General features: G+C 48.2%; 1 long non-coding RNA gene across 1 annotated transcript in view; it reads right to left on the reverse strand.

Annotated features, from left to right (window-relative positions):
* Positions 1-2,845: 2,845 nt before the first annotated feature.
* LOC106731478 (uncharacterized) overlaps positions 2,846-22,092 on the reverse strand; it is a 146,309-nt gene continuing 127,062 nt past the window's right edge. The window contains exon 5 of the long non-coding RNA XR_012896299.1: positions 2,846-3,679. This is a non-coding gene — a long non-coding RNA (uncharacterized LOC106731478). The remainder of the gene's footprint in view (positions 3,680-22,092) is intronic.

Below are 22,092 nucleotides of genomic sequence, written 5' to 3' on the forward strand. Positions count from 1 at the left end.
ATGGCTCCCACTATGATCTAATGTTCTTCTGCCAAAGAAATTTCTGAACTGTCCATTTCTTTGGGTATTACTATCTGACCTTGTTCTCCCCCCTGCCATGTCACCTCTCTGCTGCAGAAAGTCTACACTCATCTGTTAAAGCTCGTTGTCAAAGGAGATTTGAGTGATCCACAAGCCTTGGAGAATGTTTGCACAGGGCAAATTTCACCCTGTGTGAGACAGTCAGTTTGCTCAGCTATTTTACAGGCTGAAAACACAAGGCCACACTGAGTGTTCCTGTTAGACAACTTCTAAAAAAAAAAGAAAAAATATTCCTCCAGTGATTCGATAGTTCGTAACAAGTCGTGTTTTATTTGCTGAGAGAGAGAGAGATCTGTGTTGAATAGACCCTCTATGATTTGGTTCAAGACTCCATATCAATAGGTGAAGTCTCGGACTATTTTATACCTTTCCTGATGTTTTGAATGATTGCACCTTTAAGACACTTGCTGCTTTGTCAGACAGATGACTGGCAAAAATGTCAGTAATATGCCCTTCTGTTGGAGGTTCAAGGCGCGGCAAATCAAGGAGAGGTTTTCTTCAAAATTTTGGGCTTGGATTTTCAAATAAATTGGAGATGAAAGTTAGGCTTTTTGTCCCTTGATAAATGAGATGCCTTCTCTATAGTGTCCCTGGCTGGCCAAGTATGACAGTCTGCATTACAGCCTCCACTTCAGTTTGCCTCCTTGCAAGGTCGTTTAAAAACCCAATGCACTCTACAAGGTCAAGAATCCTTCTTCTAGGGTTCTACTTTTATTAACTCCAAACAAGCTTGAAATGAACACTCTTTGGGGTCAAGAAAGTGCCCACCCCTTCTTCTTGGGCCTCTGTCTTTTTCAGGAGCCCTTTCCACAATTCTCTATGCAATCCCTTGCCTTACCTTTCACTGTGTTGGAGAAGGGGGGAGGGCCACAGGATGGGGGAGAGGTAGCAGCACATGGCACAGCCTGGCCACATGCTGCGTAGAGGCATGCAGCACGTGCAACCTTGTGCAGCTAGGGTTGCCAGGTGTCCAGTTTAGGACCGGACAGTCCAGTCGCTTTCTGTTCAGGAAACAAATTGGGAGGATAAAAATGAGAAAATATACGTCTGGGATTTTTTGACTAAGATGTACTGTAGACTGTCATGTAATGTCAAGTGTGTCCGGTATTTTTGTTGAAACCATCCGGCAACCCTACATGCAGCCAGTCCAAGTGGCACAGAGAAGCGGCAGCTAGCCCCAGCACACGCCTAGGACCCTAGGGATTCCACTTGACCAGACCAGTGTGGAGGTTGCAGGCCTAACTCCACACAGCCTAAAGGGTGCTGCACACAGCACATATCCATGGCCACCTCTGGGACACTGCAGCTTCCCTTGGGGAAGGCACAACACACAAGCACATGCTGCCCCAGGGGAATTCCCCCTCCCCAGCCATACCTGTCCCTGGGCATTGTGATGTGCTGGGAGGAGGGCTCAGGGCTCTGGAACACCATTTGGGGCAGGGCTCACTGACCATGTTGCTCTCCTCTGCTTCTTCTGCAGTGGGACCCTGTCAGATGGTACGCCCCTGCCAGGGGTCGCGGCCCCCCTCCTACCGGGTCTATACAGTACCCAAAGTCCCAAAAGTCCAGGTCCCTCTACCAGGGAATGTACGATACTAGAGGCCTCGCCGCTCTGAGAAGCCTCCCCTGGCCCAGGGTTTGCCTATCCAGGGAAGGGAAAACGGGTGGTAGGGGGACCTGGGCCCTCCCTCTCCACCGGTTCCCAGCCCAGGGCCCTTTAGGCAGGGCCTATGGCTCCTGCCTGCTCGGCGGGGGATCCAGCCGATACACGCCGAGCCAAACTTTGTATCTCCTGCCCTGGGCTGCTTCCTACCGCGCCCCGGCTCCCGTGGGGCCTCCAAGTCGGTACCTGCCGGGGTTGTGGGCGCGCTCTGGCCGCCCTGGGTCGGTGGCTGCTCGCTCTGTCTCCGGGTCCGGCACGGGCAGCGACTCCGGTCCAGCTGCCGCAGCAACACTGGCCCAGCCTGGTCTCCTACCTCACCCTGCGGCCTCACCGACTGCAGGGCTCCTTCTGCCTTTATACCCGGCCGCTGCTGGGAGCATGCTCAGCAGGGTCAGAGGGGCGGGGCTTCCTCTGCTAGCTGGGCCTGGGCTACCCCCTGTTGGTCAGTGTGGGGCCTGCTCACCCTGTCACAGACCCCCAGCCAGCGAGGGACCTTCCAGTCCCATCCCGCCGGCGCAAAGGATGTAGGGCCTGTCGCAGTGCTCCCAGGACTGCCACCACCTGCTCCGCCACCACGTCTGCGCGACTGAGCGCATGGAGCACGCTCTGACGGAGAAGATCTGCGCAGATACAGAGTGGTGGGAGAGGGTGTGGGGCCAGTACCTGGAGCTCTGCGGCCGTGTCTGCACTTTCCTGGGCACCATTGCTGACTGGATGGGCCCTGTGCAGCAGCCCAATGCTGCCAGGCCCCCCTCTGCTACCCCTAGCTCTCCGTCCGCTTCTCCCCCTGCCTTGCCCATACCCGCTCCCAAGGTCCCCCCTGCCTTGCCCATGCCCCCTCCCAAGGTCCCCCACCAGCAGCACCTCCTGGTGCAGCCTGCCCCAACCTGGCACGAGGGGCAGAGGCGCCCCCACACCCGTGGGGGTGGGAGAGGCTTCCATTATCCATCATGAGGCCCTCATAGTTCAGGGTTCCCTCCTCCCAGTTCAGGGTCCCTTCCCCCCCTCCTCCCAATTCAGGGTTCCCTCCTCCCTCCTCCCTCCTCCCCACAGTGCACTTCCTTCCCCATGTAAATAAAAAAGTGCCTTATGTACAGCAAGTGCATTTTATTTATTGGGAGGTGAGGGAAGGATGGCAGGAAGGGGTGGTGATGGGAGAGGGAAGTGGGGGCACGGGGGCATCCCTGCGGTCAGAGGTGTAGGAGCGGCCTATTGTGGGGCTTGGTCTAGCATCACTCGGAGGGCTTCCCGGACCCGAACCCTGTGGCGGTTGGTCTGCCGGGTGGCGGCCATGTGGGGCTGCTGGTAGGCCTGGCCCTCACCTACCATCCACCCTGGGAGGAAAGCCTCCCCCCATCCCTCAATAATATTATGGAGCACGCAACATGCCGACATGACCTCTGGGATGTGCTGCACCCCCATATCCAGGAGGGTCAGGAGGCACCTAAACCGTGCCTTCAGATGGCCAAAGGCTCACTCGACGGGATTGTGGGCCTGGTCCAGGTGGCTGTTGAAGGTGGTCTGGCTGTGGTCCAGGTGGCCGGTGTATGGCCGCATCAGCCAGGCCATCAGGGCGTAGGCCGCATCCCCCAAGATGCACACTGGCATCCTAACATCCCCAATGGTGAATTCCTGCTGGGGGAAGTTGGTGCCTGCCTCCAGCCTGTGGCACAGGCCTGAGTGCCTGAAGATGCGAGCATCGTGGGCTCGCCCGGACCACCACACATAAATGTTTTGGAACTGGCCCTGGTGGTCCACTAGCGCCTGGAGCACCACGGAGCAGTAGCCCTTCCAGTTTATGAACCGGGCCGCTTGGTGCTCTTGTGCCCGGATGGGGATGTGGGTCCCGTCTACAGCTCCCCCACAGTTCAGGAACCCGAGATCACAGAACCGGATCACCCTCTGGAGCAGCACGTCATTGATGGCATTGATGACCTGCAGAGGGATGCATGGAATGAGACTCAGTGCGTACATGGGTGCCTGGGGTGTGCTCACCCTCCCTTTGATGGCACCTCCCCCCACGCAGGCCAGGGCCCTTTGCCTCCCAGGATCTCCCCACCACCACCAGCGGGGCTGTGTGCAGGAGGGACAGCGTGACCCCCTGTATGCGGGGCTTCCCCCTGCCCCTACAGCCTCCCCCTGCCCAGTCTGGCCCCTTCCCTCCCCCAGGACGAGTGCATGGTCCACGGAGGGCCTTACCTGCTGGATGACTACACTGATGGTGGACCTGCCTACCCTGAACTGGTTCGCCATGGAATGGTAGCTGTCTGGGGTGGCCAGCCTCCAGAGGGCAATCACAACCCTCTTCTCCACAGGGATGGCAGGGCACAGGCAGTTGTCCTGCTTCCAGAGCGCAGGGGTGATCCAGGTGCAGAGCTCATGGAATGTCCCCCACGCCTGTCAGTGGTGGGGTGCGGGTGCCCAAGCCCAGCTGCAGCCGTGGCGAGGTCCTGCACCTGCTGCCCAGTCTCCAGCTCCTGCTGGAGCAATGTGGGTCCCTGGTGGAGGAGCTCCACAGCCTCTATAATGCCCATAAGGAGCGGATGTTGCTGGCTGGGGTCCTCCTCCGGCTCCATGGCTGTGACGGTGGCAGCGAGGGTACCCAGGGGCACTTGCCAGGAACAGAGGTGACAGGTGCTGTTCTGGCTCTCGCTCCCTCAAAAGGGTGTGTAAGCAGGCAGCCACAGGGAAATGGCCGTCCAGGAGTCCCTTTAAGTACGTTGCCCAGTGGGGGTCTGGCGCATGTCCACAGACTCTGCTAGTGACCTCTTGACATGGCCGATTTGCTTCCGTAGACACGTTCTTGCACAAGGGCTTCCCGCCAGTGTGGATGCTTTCTTGCGCAAGAGCTCAGAGTTCTTACGATGCGGTTCTGGCCAGTGTAGACGTTTTCTTGCTCAAGATATTCCTGCGCAAGAACCCACCAGTGTAGATATAGCCTATGATTCCAAAAATTTCAAGGAATGGTCACTTGTAATATTGGAGCTGTCCAGGTGTATTTACTTGGTCCTTTACTTTTTACAAGCAACACTAGGTTGGATTCATCAAGTAGCATATGTTGATATCATCACTGTGTCCTAAAACTCTAAATATGAAAGTGGCATGTAAGTGTGAACAGTCAAAGCTAAGCCATCTACTATTGCTCCTCACACTAATGCAGTTTTTCCCAACCTTTTTTATACTGAAGACTGGCAAACCCATTCACAAACTTTTGGCAGACTGGCAACATTTGCATATTCATTATACATATAATGAATATGCAAATATGCAGATACAATGTTACTGGTTTGCCAAAATATGCACCCCAGGCCTTCCATACACTCCAACCCTAACTCCTGCGCCCCCCCCATGTTATGTTATTCAGCCCCAGCCGCCAGAGTAGCTGCCCACCAGATGGCCTTGGCCTCAGCCACTGGAGGAGGCCCTGGCTCCCCTGCCACGTGACCATGGCGGGTCCTGGCCTCCCCGCTAAGTGCCCGCTACGGGCCCCAGCCACCCACCACGTGGCCTCAAACATCCCCACAGCACTCTCCATGCAGCCCCATCAGCTGGACTGTGTAGGGACAGCCTCACCACAGCCCTGGCTTCACGCACAGCACACTCAGCGTCCTGCCATACCACTCACCCTGCTGCTGCATGGGGAAGTAGGTGGGAAAGGCATTCCCTTATGGAGAATCCCAGCGAGCAGGGCTAATTAAAAGCTGGGGGGCATGGCCTGACAATGTCCTGCGGCCTGGCAGACAGGGGTTTGCAGCCCGCCACCGGTCTGTGGACCAATGGTTGGGTACAGCTGCACTAATGTATCTAATTATGAGATTTGTGGTAACTTTATAGTGTGATCCTTTGTCTAGTTTCCCCCTCAAATGTCTTGCATTACTCACATTTTATCAGGTAGCAACAATCATGGAGGTATTTGTGTAGTGGCACGCATATATCTAATTTTAGATTAAATATTATAAAGGTAAGTATTTGACATTAACTATTTATCTAAAACAGTCTGGTTGTATTTTAGACTAGACGTTTTAATGGAGTCTGCTATAATAGGAATGTTATGAGCAATAAATCTAAAGTCCGATTTCAGAGTCTTCCTTTCTTTGCCATGGCAGCCCATGGTCCAGTCAAAATTTCAGGAATACTCTTACTGGAAGTGCTAAAAGCAGGAAATGTGAGGCTGTTTTAATCCTGAGGTATCACATTGCCAAAGATCTCTATCTGGCAGCCTGGATTCATGTCCCAATACAGATGATGGGTTTAGTTCTTTATTCAGTGTCAAGTGATGTGTTCAGTGTGTTGACTGTGCTGCCTTTTGTTCCTAAATGGAGAGTGAAACTCATAAGGTTCCCACTGGATTTTGAAGCAATATAGCATCTGTTTGAATCAACAACTCAGCTGTGCTCTACAGTCTGAGAGTCTGTAATTGATCAACTTTTCTTTCACAAAGTGCTACTGTCACATCAGGGACTGCCATTAAACTAAGACGTTGAGGGAATTGGGAGATGGATCAACCAAGAGTTCAGAAATACCCTTACTTCAAAACAAAGTCTTCCAGTGATGGCCTTAACTCTTCATTGTTAGACAATGCTATTATGACAAGACAAAAATATACTGTGCAAAGTATATACAGTAGTAGCTTTGAATTACCAGGTTATTTTTGTTCAATGTCACATTGAAGCACATCTTTCATAGTACATTGTGTTGTATGGTGTGCATAGTTCCACTGTATTTTTGTATTTATTTATTCTGCAGCAACTGGAAGTAGGTAAGTCAAAGCATGAAAGTCATGGTTCATCACGTGTTCAAGTAAGACTGGTGAATTGGGCTTATTTTGATGTGAGATGCCAAAAAACAGTATATATTTTTAATTGTCTCAATATTGCAGTCTGCTCTACAGGAAATTGAGTTCATTACCTATCTTCTGGCAAGCCAGAGTGCTATTTTAAATATAACTTTACTGCTTTAAAAATTTGAACCCAGAGAAAGACACATGCCTTACACAGAAAGACTAAAGCCGTCTGTAAAAAAGAAGTCAAATTAACTTAATCCAAATTGTGCACTTGCCCGGGGTGAAAGAGATGGTACTATGAACCTCTCCTCCTGCATACCCTTAATTAATTGTGGTTGCCTAAGCTTCTCCTTCGGGAAGTCTGCAGCGCTCAGTAGATCACAGAATATGAGGATAGGTGACGTTAAAGTCAGTTGAAACAGTGCCTGAAACTGCATGGCTTGGAGGAAAGGAAGAGGCAGGTGGGGACAGAGCAGGGGTGGAGAGAGGTGGAGCCTGAGATTGAACTGTCCCACACCTCCCTGGGCTGGGGGTGGGAATCACGTGGCTAGTGGCCCTTCCTCCTCCCCCAGTCGCTTTTGCCTCATGCCAAGGTACAAAGGCAGGTGAGAATTTTTTTTCTTTTCTCGGGCTCCTTTTTACCATACACAATTCAGATGACACAATAGTTTGATCATAGAATCATAAAGCCATAGAGCTGGAAGAGACCTCAGGAGGTCATCAAGTCCAGCTCCCTACTCTAGGCAGGACCAATCCCAACTAAATCAACCCAGCCAGGGCCCCGTCAAGGCAAGACTTAAACACCTCTAGGGACGGAGACTTCACTACTTCCCTAGGTAACCCATTCCAGTGCTTCACTACCCTCCTAGTGAAATAGTTTTTCCTAATATCCAACCTGGACCTCTCCCACCACAACTTGAGACCATTGCTCCTTGTTCTGCCATCTGTCACTACTGAGAACAGCCTCTCTCCATTCTCTTTTGAACCTCCCTTCAGGAAGTTGAAGGCTGCTATAAAATCCCCCCTCACTCTTCGCTTCTGCAGACTAAACAGACTCAACTCCCTCAGCCTCTCCTCATAAGTCATATGCTCTAGCCCCCTAATCATTTTAGTTGCCCTCCGCTGGACCCTCTCCAATGCGTCCACATCCTTTTTGCAGTGGGGGGCCCAGAACTAGACACAATACTCCAGATGTGGCCTCACCAAAGCCGGATAAAGGAGAATAATGACATCTCTGGATCTGCTGGCAATGCTCCTCTTAATGCAACCTAATATGCCGTTAGCCTTCTTGACTACAAGGGCACACTGTTGACTCATATCCAGCTTCTCATCCACTGTAACCCCAAGGTCCTTTTCTGCAGAACTACTACTTAACTGGTTGGTCCCCAGCTTGTAACTATGCTTGGGATTCTTCCATCCCAAGTGCAGGACTCTGCACTTGTCCTTGTTGAACTTCATCAGATTTCTTGTGGCCCAATCCTCCAATTTGTCTAAGTCACTCTGGACCCCATCTCTGCTATCAAGCATATCTACCTCTCCCCCTAGCTTAGTGTCATCCACAAACATGCTGAGGGTGCAATCCATCCCCTCATCCAGGTCATTAATAAAGATATTGAACAAAACCAGTCCTAGATCCGAACCTTGGGGCACTCTGCTAGAAACCGACTGCCATCCTGACATCGAGCCGTTGATCACTACCCTTCTAGCCATCTTTCTATCCATCTTACCATCTGTAAACTAGTCTGTCACAGTGAGTCAACAACACGGCCGATGGCCCTCTATTTCGTTCGCTTGCGCATTCACCCGAGCTGGATCCGTCGGTCAGCGGGGTAGGGGGGTTCGGGCCCGCCCCCTCTCCAAACCCCGGCCCAGGGCCCTAAAGGCAGGGACCCACGGTCCCTCCCTAGCGGATGGGGGAAGTGCCCCAAAACACACCCACTCACGGGCTCCACGACCCTGCCCTGGGCCGCTTCCTACTCCACCAGGCCTCCCGGCCCGCCTCTGCCACGTTATCCAGCCTCACCTCTCCCTTCTCTTTCCTCCCTGCCGCTCCGTTCACCTCCTCCCCCTTTGCAGTGCCGGCCCCAGGTTTAAATCCCCCGCCGGCTCCGCTCCCCCTGTCCATCACTTCCTCCGTGACGCCCCTCAGCCTCCCTTCCCCCGTGACCTCATCAGCCCGCGCCTCTCTCCTGGGCCTTGTCTGTCGGCGCCCTTTGCCTCCCGGCGCTCCCCGCGCCGGGTCCTGGTGCGTCTGCGCAGCCCGACGTGCTGGGCCCGTCCGGGCTCCCCGCCCCCCGGTGTGTCCACCCGGCGTCCCCCCGAGCGCCCTGAGTGCGGGGCGGGAGCGCCCCGTCACACCATCCATTTATCCAATTCACATTCCCTTAACTTGCTGGGAAGAATATTGTGGGAGACAGTATCAAAAGCCTTGCTAAAGTCAAGGTATATCACATCCACTGACTTTCCCACGTCCACAGAGCCAGTTACCTCATCATAGAAGCTAATCAGATTGGTCAGGCACGACTTGCCCTTTGTGAATCCATGCTGACTATTCCTAATCACTTTCCTCTCTTCCAAGTGCCTCAAAATGGATTCCTTAAAGATCCCTTCCATGATTTTTCCAGGAACCGAGGTAAGACTGACCGGCCTATAGTTCCCTGAATTGTCCTTCTTCCCTTTTTTGAAGATGAGCACTACATTTGCCTTTTTCCAATCATCCGTGATTTCTCCCTATCTCCATTACTTTTCAAAGATCATGGCCAAAGGCTCCTAACATTTGCCAGCTCCCTCAGTACCCTCGGATGCATTAAGTCCGACCCATGGATTTGTATATGTTTAGCTTTTCTAAATAGTTCCTAACCTGTTCTTTACCCACCAAGGGCTTTCCATCTTCATCCCATCTTGCATCACTTAGAGCATTAGTCCGGGAGCCCACCTTGTCAGTGAAGAAAGAGGCAAAGAAAGCATTGAGTACTTCAGCTTTCTCCACATCATCTGTCACTAGGTTACCTCTTTCATCCAGCAGGGGCCGCACACCCTCTCTGATCACCTTCTTCTTGCTAACATGCCTGTAGAAACCTTTCTTGTATCCTTCACATCCTTAACCAGTCGCAATTCCATTTGCGCTTTCGCCTTCCTGACAATCCCCTGGCATTCTCGAGCTATACCTTTAAACTCCTCCCTGGTCATTTGTCCAAGATTCCACTTTTTGTAAGCTTCCTTTTTGTGCTTAAGTTCACCAAGGATTTCCCCCATAAGCCAATCCAGTCTCCTACCATGTTTGCCTTTTTTGCTACGCGGCGAGATGGTTTCTTTCTGTGCCTTCAATAAGGCTTCTTTAAAATACTGCCAGCTCTCCTGGACTTCTTTCCCCTTCATGTTAGCATCCCAATGGATTCTGCCCATCAGGTCTCTGAGGGAATTAAAATCTGCGTTTTTGAAGTCCAAGGTGTGTATTTTACTACTCTCTTTTCTTCCTTTGGTCAGGATCCTGAAATCTACCATCTCGTGATCACTGCTTCCCAGGTAGTCACCCACCTCTACTTCCCCTATTATTTCCTCCCTGTTTGTGAGCAGAAGGTCAAGCTGCACATGGCCCCTGGTTGGATCCTTCAGTACTTGTGTCAAGAAGTTATCCCCAACATTCTCCAAAAACTTCCTGGATTGCTGTGTACTATTGTATTGATTTCCCAACAGATGTCAGGGTGATTAAAGTCCCCCACAAGAACCAGGGCCTGTGATCTGGAAGCTTCTCTCAGTTGTCCAAAGAAAGCCTCATCTACCTCAACCACTTGATTCGGTGGCCTGTAGCAGACACCAACCACAACATTACTGTTGTTGTTTGCTCCTTTAAACTTAACCCATAGACTCTCAACAGGTTTTTCTCCCTCTTTATACTGGAGTTCAGAGCAATCATAGTGCTCGCTTACATATAGTGCAACTCCTCCCCCTTTTCTCCCCTGTCTGTTCTTCCTGAACAGTCTATACCCTTCCATGACAGCGCTCCAGTCATGTGAGTCATCCCACCAAGTCTCTGTTATCCCAATTAAATCATATTTCTTGGACTGGGACAGGGCATCCAGTTCTTCCTGTTTGTTGCCCAGGCTTCTCACATTAGTGTACAAACATCTGAGGTAACCAGTTGACTGCCCTATCTTCTCCATTGGAATCAGGGGTCCTCCTTTCTTGCTCGTTCCTCTCTGCATTTCTTCCCGGTATCCGACTTTCCCACTCCCCTCAGGGTTTTGGTCACCCTCCCCCGATGAACCTAGTTTAAAGCCCTCCTCACTAGGTTTGCAAACCTGCCCACGAAAATACTCCTTCCTCTCTTTGTTAGGTGGATCCCATCTCTTCCTAACAATCCTTGTGCCCGGAACAGAGTCCCATGGTCAAAGAAACGAAAGCTCTCTCTGTGACACCACCTGCACAACCACGCATTTACATCCTCAATTCGATGATCCCTGCCCAGTCCTTTCCCTTCAACAGGGAGGATGGACGAGAACACCACTTGCACTCCGAATTCTTGGATCCTTCTTCCCAGCGCTACATAATCCACAGTAACCCTCTCAAGGTCATTCTTGGCTGTATCGTACTGATGGCATATGACATGATACTTCTAGGAGATGCATTGGGCCAGAGGGCTTAGACCCTAATGGGCTGAGACCATGCTTTGAAGTGCATCCAAATCTTTCTGCTGGATAATCCCACAGAGACAGTTCGTTCCACCGAAAACAAGTTGCTGGCAAGGAGGAATTGTGTTTCAAAGAGGGAAACAATAAGCAGTAGAGCTCAAACAGTAATTTGTAACCAGGCATGATGAGGACAACTCTGAGAACAAGGGTTGAGATTTAAATTTCAGATTAACATCCTTTGACGTTCTTGCTATTTTCTATTTTCATCATGAAACTTAGACTTCAGAGGTACTGGAGGCAAGTAGTTGAAGAGATCAAAAGCAAGCAATTGTGTGAGAAAGAGCAACAAAAAGATAGAATTGTCTTTATTTTTGCTGTGTCTAGATCTTCTGCAATACAAGAGCTTCCCCCAGAAAACAAAAGAAACCTCCCCTTGTTTGGGGGCTAGTATAGGCCTTGCTGTCATGAACATCCCCATTAACTTCACTGGTGCTTTTAATGTATGGGTACTATGGAAAATGTGAGGAAGAAACAGCCCCTAACTGAACCATTTTTTTCCATCCACTGCTGGAAGTATATCACAGATTTAATCATTTTAACCCTTTGACTTTATTTCTAACTGCACTGTGAAAAAATAACAAGGAGACCAGTGGCACTTTAAAGAGTAACAAATTAATTAGGGCATAAGGTTTTATGAGTTTACAGCTCTCTTCCCCAGATACTGACAAGAAGAAAAAGAGCTGAAATTCTGTGATTCCTGTTCTCATTGCACTTAACAAATGATTTGTATCTTAACTACAACACATTTATAAGTACTGCCATTACAGGTTTCTTTTTTTTTTTTTTGAGATTGCATCATTTATACGTATCCTATGCAAAATACATCAAGGATAACTTGTATAGCTTTGACAGGAAAGGGCCAAGCAGGTAGTTTGAAATGCAGTTGTGCAGAGAAATGCAAGGCACTGCTTTTTAAAAAACTTCCTATTTTCATTCACAAGCTAAAGTTCCTAACTAAGGTTCCTAACTACCCGCTCATGTAACCAGAGTCTGAATCAATGCTTCCATCACAGCCAGATGGAATGGGAAAGAAATCCTGGGTGTGGTTATGCAATTACAATTCATGCTGAAATGGGAGAGCAATCCTGGGTGTGGTTATGTAAATACACATCACTCAGTTTGCTCAAGCCTGCTAGATATTCCACTGTTAGAATGATGTTTTGCGCATTGCAACTAATTTGGCTGTTGTGGGGAAACAAATGGTGTTAACATTAAATGCAGGAATTGTAAAATATCATCACAAATGTTTGCAATTATTGGGAGAATGCAGAAAGTCAGACTGTGTTTAACTCAGTTCAAAGGAGAGAAGTGTAAAGAATCTCAGATGTACAAGGCTTCCTCTGCCAGAACTCTGTGAAGTCAAATGGAAGGGAGGGCAAAACTCCATATCAGCAGGCTGCATGACCTCAAGGCATGAGCTGTAAGACTGGCTCAACATGTTTCTCCTCTTCCTCCTCCCCCTTCTCCTCTTCTACTGATAGAACTGTCTCTGTAAGGAGTCCTTATTATTTTAAAAAATTATTCCAGTGGCTGCTGTTTTTTGAACCCCATCAGATTTCTTTTGGCCCAATCCTCTAATCTGTCCAGATCACTCTGGACCCTATCCCTGCCCTCCAGCTTATCTACCTCTCCCCCTAGTTTAATGTCATCTGCAAACTTGCTGAGGATGCAATCCATCCCCTCATCCAGGTCATTAATAAAGATGTTGAACAAAACTGTCCTAGAACCAAACCGTGGGGCACTCCTCTAGAAACTTACCGCCAACCTGACATCAAGCCATTGATCATTACCCGTTGGTAATCATAGTTCTTCGACTGGGCCAGGGCTCCTAATTCTTCCTGTTTGTTTCCCAGGCTTCTCACATTTGTGTACAAACACCATAATAACCAGTTGATTGCCCTGCCTTCTCCATCCAAATCCGAATCAGGGGTCCTCCTTTGTTGCTTGTTCCTCCTTGTGATTCTTCCCGGTGTCCGACTTCCTCACTTACCTCAGGGCTTTGGTCACCGTCCCTCAACGAACCTAATTTGAAGCCCTCCTCACTAGGTTTGCAAGCTTCTCCATGAAGATGCTCTTTCCTCTCTTGCTTAGGTGGATCCCATCTCTTCCTAACAATCCTTGTGCCCAGAACAGAGTCCCATGGTCGAAGAAACCAAAGTCCTCTCTCTGACTCCATCTGTGTAACCATGCATTTACTTCCTCAATTAGATGATTCCTACCCGGACCTTTTCCTTCAAGCAGAAGGATGGACGAAAACACCAATTGCACTTCAGATTCCTTGATTCTTCTTCCCAGCGCTACATAATCTTCTGTGACCTGGAAGATCATTGTTGGTTGTATCGTTAGTTCCTACATGGAGAAGCAGGAATGGGTAGCGATCCGAAGGTTTAATCACTTTCAGAAGACTCTGGGTCACATCTTGAATGTGAGTTCCTGATAAGCAGCAAACTTCTCGAGATTGCAGGTCTGGACGGCAGATGGATGACTCAGTCCCTCTTAGGAGGGAGTCCCCAACCACCACCACCCATCTTCTTTTGGGGGCTGTGGTCATGGAACCCCCATCTCTAGGACTACACATCCCATGCCATCAGGTAGATGGCGTTCCCTTCTGATTTCTTCCCTGAGAGGTCCCTGCCAAAGCATTCTCCACTGCAGTCCTGTGGAGAGAGCCTGATAGCAGTTACTTACTTCTACAGGGATGGAGGATACCTGAGTTGGCCTTCTTCTCCTTCTAGAGGTTACATGCTGCCAGTTCTCTTTCTTATCCTGTACTGCCCTGACTGGCTCTTCAGCCTGCTGTGCCTGCAGGATTAAACGCTGCCTTCTATCGAGGAAGTCTTCATCCTCTCTGATAGAACGTAGGGTCGATACTTGGCCTCTAATTTTTTCTTCCAAAATGGTGACCAGCTTGCACTTAATACAGATGAAATCCCTTCTGTCTTCTGGGAGGAAAACAATCATGGCACATTGCTGTGCAGGTAAGAACAGCAGACCTATCACCATCCATACCTGGCTTCCTTCTGAGAGATTCCTCAGTTGTTATTAAATGTGTCCTTGAAGGGCAGGAGTGTAGTGAAAAGATTTTAAAGAATGGCAAGTGTATCTCACCCCCTTCCCACTCCATAACTCCCTCTCCAAACTCCCTGTTAACAGCCCCTGTTCACAAGCTTCCTGGTCGCCAACTGACTCCTTTATAAAGCCCTGAACTGCCTGATAGCCCCTCCCCTGATTAAGGCTCAACCAATGAGCAGAGGCTTCTAGATTTCAAACTCTGATTAGAAGCTCACAACTTCCATCTGCCAGCCACAGCACTCGCTCCAAGGCCGGGGGGGGGGGGGGGGGGGAAGGGGGGGAAGGGGAAGGGAAAGGAGAAAAAACCCCCAACCAAACAGCCAAACACAAGCTCAGCACACAGCAAGAAAACCCCAAACACACACACACACACACACACACACACACACACACACACACACACACACACACACACAGAGAGAGACTGCCACTTCACTCAAGGGTCCTGTTTTAGCTTCCTCCTTTATCTGGAGAAAACCCTCTCCAAACTCCCTGTTAACAGCTCCTGTTCGCAAGCTGCACCTCTGAACTCTGGTCTGCCCTGACCAAGGGCAATGACTGTGAATGGGATGCAGAGGAGGGTTGGGCATGTGAAAAGGACATTTACATTGCTGGACGTGAGAGCCTGAGAGGAAAAGGACATTGTCCAACCTACTTGAGCTGGGATGTTCACTCTCGGTTTTGGTTATTAACTTTGTTTGTGGTGTTTTCCCAAATTAATGCTAAATTACTTCTCGCCTTTTTTATTAGAGGTTTCTTTTCTACACTCAGACTCTGTGCGTGCGAGTGGGGAAGCATTACCTCTCAGAGCACTCAGGGGCGTCCGGTGAATTTCCCAGGTTACTGGGTGGAAGCTTGAGCCAGTTCTGTGTTGGATGGATGGAGAGTAACCCCTAGACACGGAACCCAGCCTTGGCTACTACTGGGGCTACCTGGCAGAAGGGTTGCACTCATTATGGAGTTTATTGTATCCAGCTCTTTTAAAAGCTCACGGTGCAATACATAGATCTTGTTTCCAAACATATTGCTTAAATGCACCTGAAGCAGAATATGGTTGGTTAGAAGCTTTTTCCCAAACTAAGCTTGCACCCAAATCACTTTTGTTGTTTTTGTTTCACCTCAGTGTAGTTATAGATCAGGTGCCTGTAGGGTCTCTTATAGTTAAGTCATATAGCAGTTCTTATAAATCAGGTGCACAGTTCTGTAAGTTTTTTACTTTTTTCTAAACACCTTTTACATTTGAAATCTAATATATTTTTGTAGGTTAGAAATTCTTTTTCTACTTAAGGAATTCATTTATTTCAATTCTATAAGAGGGTTGAAATAATCTGTAGTACAGACAGATAAAAATACCATGGTAAATAACATTGTCCTCTGTTTTCTAATCACAACAGACCAACTCATGTTCAGAGTGGCCCACTAAAGTCAATGGTAGTCTATGTATGGAAAGAGCATAAATCAGCAGACAGTCAGGGCTATGGACATCCAGTGCCACCTAAGAAGTTAGTCCTACCACTCAGCTTATGGCATCCACATCTAAGTAGGTGCATAATAGACCCAATACTAAGATGAGCACCTGCAACTCACATTAATATTTATTAGTTTTCAGTGCCCTTTGAAGATGGGTTATTACTTTGGATGGACAAACACACTAATCTCGGGCGGAGAAAAAAAGTAGGAAACAAAATGACAAAACAGAGTCCTACCCAGTGTACGATGGACATGTGATTTTCAGCTTGGCAGATAAGAACCACAGGAGAGCGTGCAGCTATTGAAGTCTTTCCCAGAATATTTTTTCATTTCACATGTTTTTCTTTTCTCTAAATCACCTTTGGATCAAAAACCCTACAGCTTGGAAGACGTTGTACTTGATTGAAACAGAATGCTGCCGCACACTAGTCTATTAGAAGGGTTTGTTTCTCTGGAGCCAGCAGACCTGAAAGCCAGACCTAATTATTTCACACTTTATGTAACATTATATGAAGTCCTGCCAATAAGGCGAGTTCTGTGGGCCAGGATTTCTGAATATCAATATCCCCAAAGCACGCTGACCTGCCCGCGAGACAAAAGGATGAGAAGGCTTCCTGCCCATCACATCAAGAGCATTTCAGGATTATACTAGGTTCTAATTCCCTTTGGCAGCTCTATTTACTTTCACCGAGCAAACAAGTTTTCTGCTATTATTTCTCAATGAACTTGGACATCAAGTGGATTGTGTTTGCAATTCAGTAGCCTTAACCAAAACATCCAGGTTCTCCATAGTCCATTTGATTTAGTTGGGATTGGTCCTGCTTTTAGGGTGTGTCTAGACTACATGCCTCCTTCGACGGAGGCATGTAGATTAGCCAGATCGGAAGAGGGAAATGAAGCCGCGATTAAAATAATCGCGGCTTCATTTAAATTTAAATGGCTGCCCCGATCTGCCGATCAGCTGTTTGTCGGCAGATCGGGGGAGTCTGGACGCGATGCCCCGACAAAGAAGCCTTTCTTCATCGACACAGGTAAGCCTCGTGAAACCAGGCTTACCTGTGTCGATGAAGAAAGGCTTCTTTGTCGGGGCATCGCGTCCAGACTCCCCCGATCTGCCGACAAACAGCTGATCGGCAGATCGGGGCAGCCATTTAAATTTAAATGAAGCCGCGATTATTTTAATCGCGGCTTCATTTCCCTCTTCCGATCTGGCTAATCTACATGCCTCCGTCGAAGGAGGCATGTAGTCTAGACACACCCTTAGTTAGGGGTTAGATTCAATGGCCTCCTGAGGTCTCTTTTGGCCCTATGATTCTATGTTTTGTTGTAATGGAGCCCATAGGCATACGTGAAACCATATCACTGTGACAGTTATTCATTGGGTTTTTTTTAACGTTTTAACCCTTTAACTTTATTCCTTGCTTTGCTTTGAGAAATAACAAGGAGGCCAGTGGTACTTTAAAGACTAGCAAGTGTAGTAGGCAGTGTTCCCTCTAAGATTTTCCAACCGTGTGTGGAGTGAGTTTTGTCTTGTGCACCAATATTGAGGTCACGTGCGCTTGTTCGGATGGGTGCCACTGTGGCACCCAATTTATTAACACACACATGTTCCCAGCCACCGGAGCAGACCCCGCCCCTCCCCCGCCATAAGGCAGGTCCTGTTCCTAGCCCCAGCAGCCAGAACAGGCCCTGCCCCTCCCCCCGCCACGGGGCAGCTCTGGCCACTGGAGCAGGCCTCCTGCCGCACTGCCCGGCCACACGACCACGGCAGATCGTGGCCCCTTGTCAGTGACTTCAGCCTCCCCCAGTGGTTCCCTTACCACGCCAGCTCAGCCAGCCCCACCTGCTGAAGCAGCCACCTGTCATGCTCTCCAGAGGAAGTGGGCGGGGGCAGAATGTTTTGTTAGCGGCCACGCAGGCGCACAGCAAGAACTATGGTAGTAGGGTATTCGGGCATAAGCTTTCATAAGCTACAACTCACTTCCTCAAATAATGAAGAGGGAAAAAAAGAACAAAGAAAAAAAGGATACAGAGATGGGAGTGTGCCATCAGGACTAATTAAATCAGAGTGGATATGGCGCATCTCGGTTGTGTATTGGGTTGTTGTAGATCTAGGCCTTGTTATAGTAACTGATCTAGTGGGGGAGGTCTAGGTTGGATATTAGGAAAAACAATTTGACTAGGAGGGTGATGAAACACTGGAATGAGTTACCTAGGGAGGTGGTGGAATCTCCATCCCTAGAGGTGTTTAAGTCTCGGCTTGACAAAGCCCTGGCTGGGTTGATTTAGTTGGGATTGGTCCTGCCGTGGGCAGGGCGCTGGACTTGATGACCTCCTGAGCTCTCTTCCAGCTCTATGAGTCAATGATTCTATGAACTGAGTTAGGTCACTAGGGATCAGCCCAGGTGGTTGGTCTGGTTCTAGTTAGTTCTGTGTTATGGAATAAAATGGCAACTTGCTGCCCTACAGCTCTCTGTGTTTGAAGGGATTTCTTCCTAAACTCTGTCACTCCAAACAACATAATCTCCAGCAATGGTCAGAAGGTGAGAATACTTGAATGGAAAATTATCTGGTGTAGCTCTTTCTTGATCTTTTCCTGTTTGCTGTACAGGATGCTGATCAGATGATTTTGTAGTGTCTTTGAGAGTGTGGGGCAGTTTCTCCCTGTAGTCTGTGTAGTATGTTTGCATTGTTTGCATCTCTTCAGTCCCTTTGGCATGATGTCCGTCTGCACTTTGAAAAGAAGATGCTATCTGTCTGTATCTGGGTGAGTTTTTTCACAAAAGTGATGGATTTCCCTGTCAAATGTTTCACAGAGGGCCAAGCAGTGAAGCTTTGTGCCTCCACAAGTCTGAAGCAGCCCAGGTGACCCCTTTAAAACAGGACCCACTTTGGGATCCCAACCCACAGCCTGAGAAATGCTGAACAAAACCAAGTTAACTGACCAAATCTATCCTTACAACATGCTGACAGAGTTTTCCTGGTGTTCTAGGACGCATGGGGGCAGGGATCCAGTGCTAGATTAACAGGTGGGCGTTTTAATCCAGCTTTGGTCAGAAACATGCGGTGACCTTGGCCAAATCAATTAGTGCCAGTTCCTCATAAATACTTAGGCCTCTAACTCTAATTGATTTGGGAGTTAGGTGCTTAAATCCCTTTTGAGGATCTGGCCTTTAGTCTTTATGCCTCTCCTTTGTATGTACTTAAAAGCCGTAGAAGGTACAAGTGTCTGAAGTGATTTGAACTCCTCACCAGGACAGTACACACTATTTGTGAACCAGGGCGTTGTCTGTCATATCTGTGCCAGACCCTCCCTTTCTTTTCTGCTGTACATCTCCACCTCCCCTTGCCACTCTCGCATGCTCTTGGTTAAAGCATGTGCCACTATTGTGTTCTAACCCCCAGCGCCTCAGAGCACTTAGTCACAGCAGGTAATCTGGCTTAGCATTCATTCATCTGATAACAATTTCAATCCTAAACCAAGTGGAAAGAAGTATTTCAACTCCTTACTGAGACCACTGCTCGAAGCCACGTACAAAATATATTCGACTGTACTATACCATGAGGGACATTGAGAGTACAAGGATAGCTAAGCCAAATATATGTTCTGTCACATTTGAGCACAAAAATGTCATTGGAAAAGAAGCTAGTGTTTTCCATTACACAAAGCTGAATTTTTTCCTTGATCCTGTGAATTGTTATAATTTCCAAGAAGAATGTAATTAGAAGGAATGTAGACCTCCATGTGTTGTAATTGAAAAATGTTTACAGAAATAAATCACTAACAGTCAGCTTTTTAGAGGTTGCTTTGAAATTCTCTAATTGGATTATTAGCAGATGGTGCCATTTCTATTGTCTTGGCTCACAGAAGTCTTTAAAAAAAGGACTCTTTTTTTCCCCCTTTCGTTAAATTTAGTGGCGCTTTTTCCGGAAGAAGCTGCTTTTCATGATATGACTCCTATTTATTGTGAAATAGTTGTAAATGAGAATCTTAGTGATCTATGTAAGATCTCCTTGCCACAGAATGTGCATTGTAACTTTATGAAGACGACAGTGAAAACTGGCATTGTTTGCATCTCTTCCATTACTGAGATATAGTTGTAGAAATGTAGCCGTGTTAGTCTGGTGCAGCTGAAACAAAAAAACAGGACTGTGTAGCACTTTAAAGACTAACAAGATGGTTTAATAGGTGATGAGCTTTCGTGGGCCAGACCCACTTCCTCAGATCAAATTGAACGAGGTGTACAGATAGTTCAGAATGGCTTGCTAGTTCGAACTATCTAGCCCGTGCCGCGTGTAGCCGCGCCGCACGGGGTTCGAACAAGCCGGCATTTAAAAAAGGTCGCCGGCCGGCTTATGCAAATGAAGCCTGGGAAATTCAAATCCCGGGCTTCATTTGCAAGTGCGGTATGCTTACATTACCACCCTAGTTCGACCTAGGGTGGTAGTGTAGACATACCCGAGAGAAGTAATGTTGGACAGAAGTTTAAACTCACTGAAATCCCCCCAATCATTCTCACATCCCACAGGGCATGCCCGGGGTGCTTGAACAATGTTTTATAGTAAGGGTGCTGAGAGCTGTTGAACCCAACTGTACATAATAGAAAGTGCTTCCAGCTGCTACAGCATCCCCCACACCACTACCTCCAAAACCTGTGGAGAAGGCTTTGCCCATATCTGCCCACCTTGCAGATCCTGGGACAGACCACTAAAGGCCTTGGGCCTCCTCACTAGCTCATCTTGCCCCTACACTATCTCACTTCATACATCCCGTAGCTTCCCCTGCTTCCCCAGGAGGTGACTCCGGGACGGCCTCCTGCCCTTTGTCAGTGTATAGATTTGCTTGAATGGGATGTAACTGTTGTGCTTACAAGCAACCAAGACAAAGGTATTAAACTGGCTTTAATGGTGATGTGCCTCCCCTCTGAATATAGCTGCAGCACAACTCAGGTGTGTTTTCGGAGAAATGTTTTTTTACTGTCTATATTCTCAGTCTTTCAGGACTGCTATACCTAGGCAATTATTTAACAGCCCTGATGTGGAGAATAATTGCTTTATTTACTGCATGTAACAGCTTTCATTGGAAACTATTGGTCTTTACTAAATGAACAATTGATACTACTCGATGACATTTACTTGAAATACTGTTCTTTTGCAGGAACACCATGGTAATTTTATAGCTGGGGAAAGCATTACCTATCAACAAGTTACAATACCAGAAAGAGACAGAGTTATTCTAACGTAGGGTTTATTACCCTTTTCAGGTCCTGGTCCATGCAACAGGTGAAAACACAGACCACCTCGCCAGGGACTTGAACCCTGGATCCTCAGATTAAAAGAAGTCTGAACTAGTGGCTGACTCAGCCAGGCACTCTTTTGCTGTTTTCTGGAATTCACCCCACCCTATACACGCTAATTGACAGGTATGAAGCAAAATAATGTGGCAATAGCTTCAACTCTCCTGCCTTGTCAGATCATTGGGCTTTTTCGTAGTCTACCCATTGATTCCTAGTAGCTTCTCTAAACTCCCCCGTCACATTTGCGTCCATAAGAACATAAGAACGGCCATACTGGGTCAGACCAAAGTTCCATCTAGCCCAGTAGCCTGTCTGCCGACAGTGGCCAATGCCAGATACTCCAGAGGGATAGAACACAACGTGATGCCTCTCCTGTCATCCATTTCCAGACAAACAGAGGCTAAGGACACCATTCCTACCCATCCTGGCTAATAACCATTGATGAACCTAACCTCCATAAATTTATCTAACTCTTTCTTGAACGCTGTTAAAGTCCTAGTATTCACAATATCCTCTGGCCTGGAGTTCCGCAGGTTGACTGTGCGCTGCATGAAGAAAAACTTTCTTTTGTTTGTTTAAAACCTGCTACCTATTAATGTCATTTGGTGACCCCTAGTTCTTATGTTATGAGAACAAGTAAATAACTTTTTCTTATTCACTTTGTCCATATCAGTCATGATTTTATAGACCTCTATCATATCGCCCCTTAGTCTCCTAAGAACATAAGAACGGCCATATTGGGTCAGACCAAAGGTCCATCCAGACCAAAGGTACCCTGTCTACCAATAGTGGCCAATGCCAAGTGTCCCAGAGGGAGTGAACTGAACAGGTAATGATCGAGTGATCTCTCTCCTGCCATCCATCTCCACCCACTGACAAACAGAAGCTAGGGACACCATTCCTTACCCATACTGGCTAATAGCCATTAATGGACTTAACCTCCATGAATTTATCTAGTTCTCTTTTAAACCCTGGTATAGTCCTAGCCTTCACAACCTCCTCAGGCAAGGAGTTCCACAGATTGACTATGCGCTG

The sequence above is a fragment of the Pelodiscus sinensis genome, chromosome 17 (genome assembly GCF_049634645.1).
Source record: "Pelodiscus sinensis isolate JC-2024 chromosome 17, ASM4963464v1, whole genome shotgun sequence".
Taxonomy (NCBI): domain Eukaryota; kingdom Metazoa; phylum Chordata; order Testudines; family Trionychidae; genus Pelodiscus; species Pelodiscus sinensis.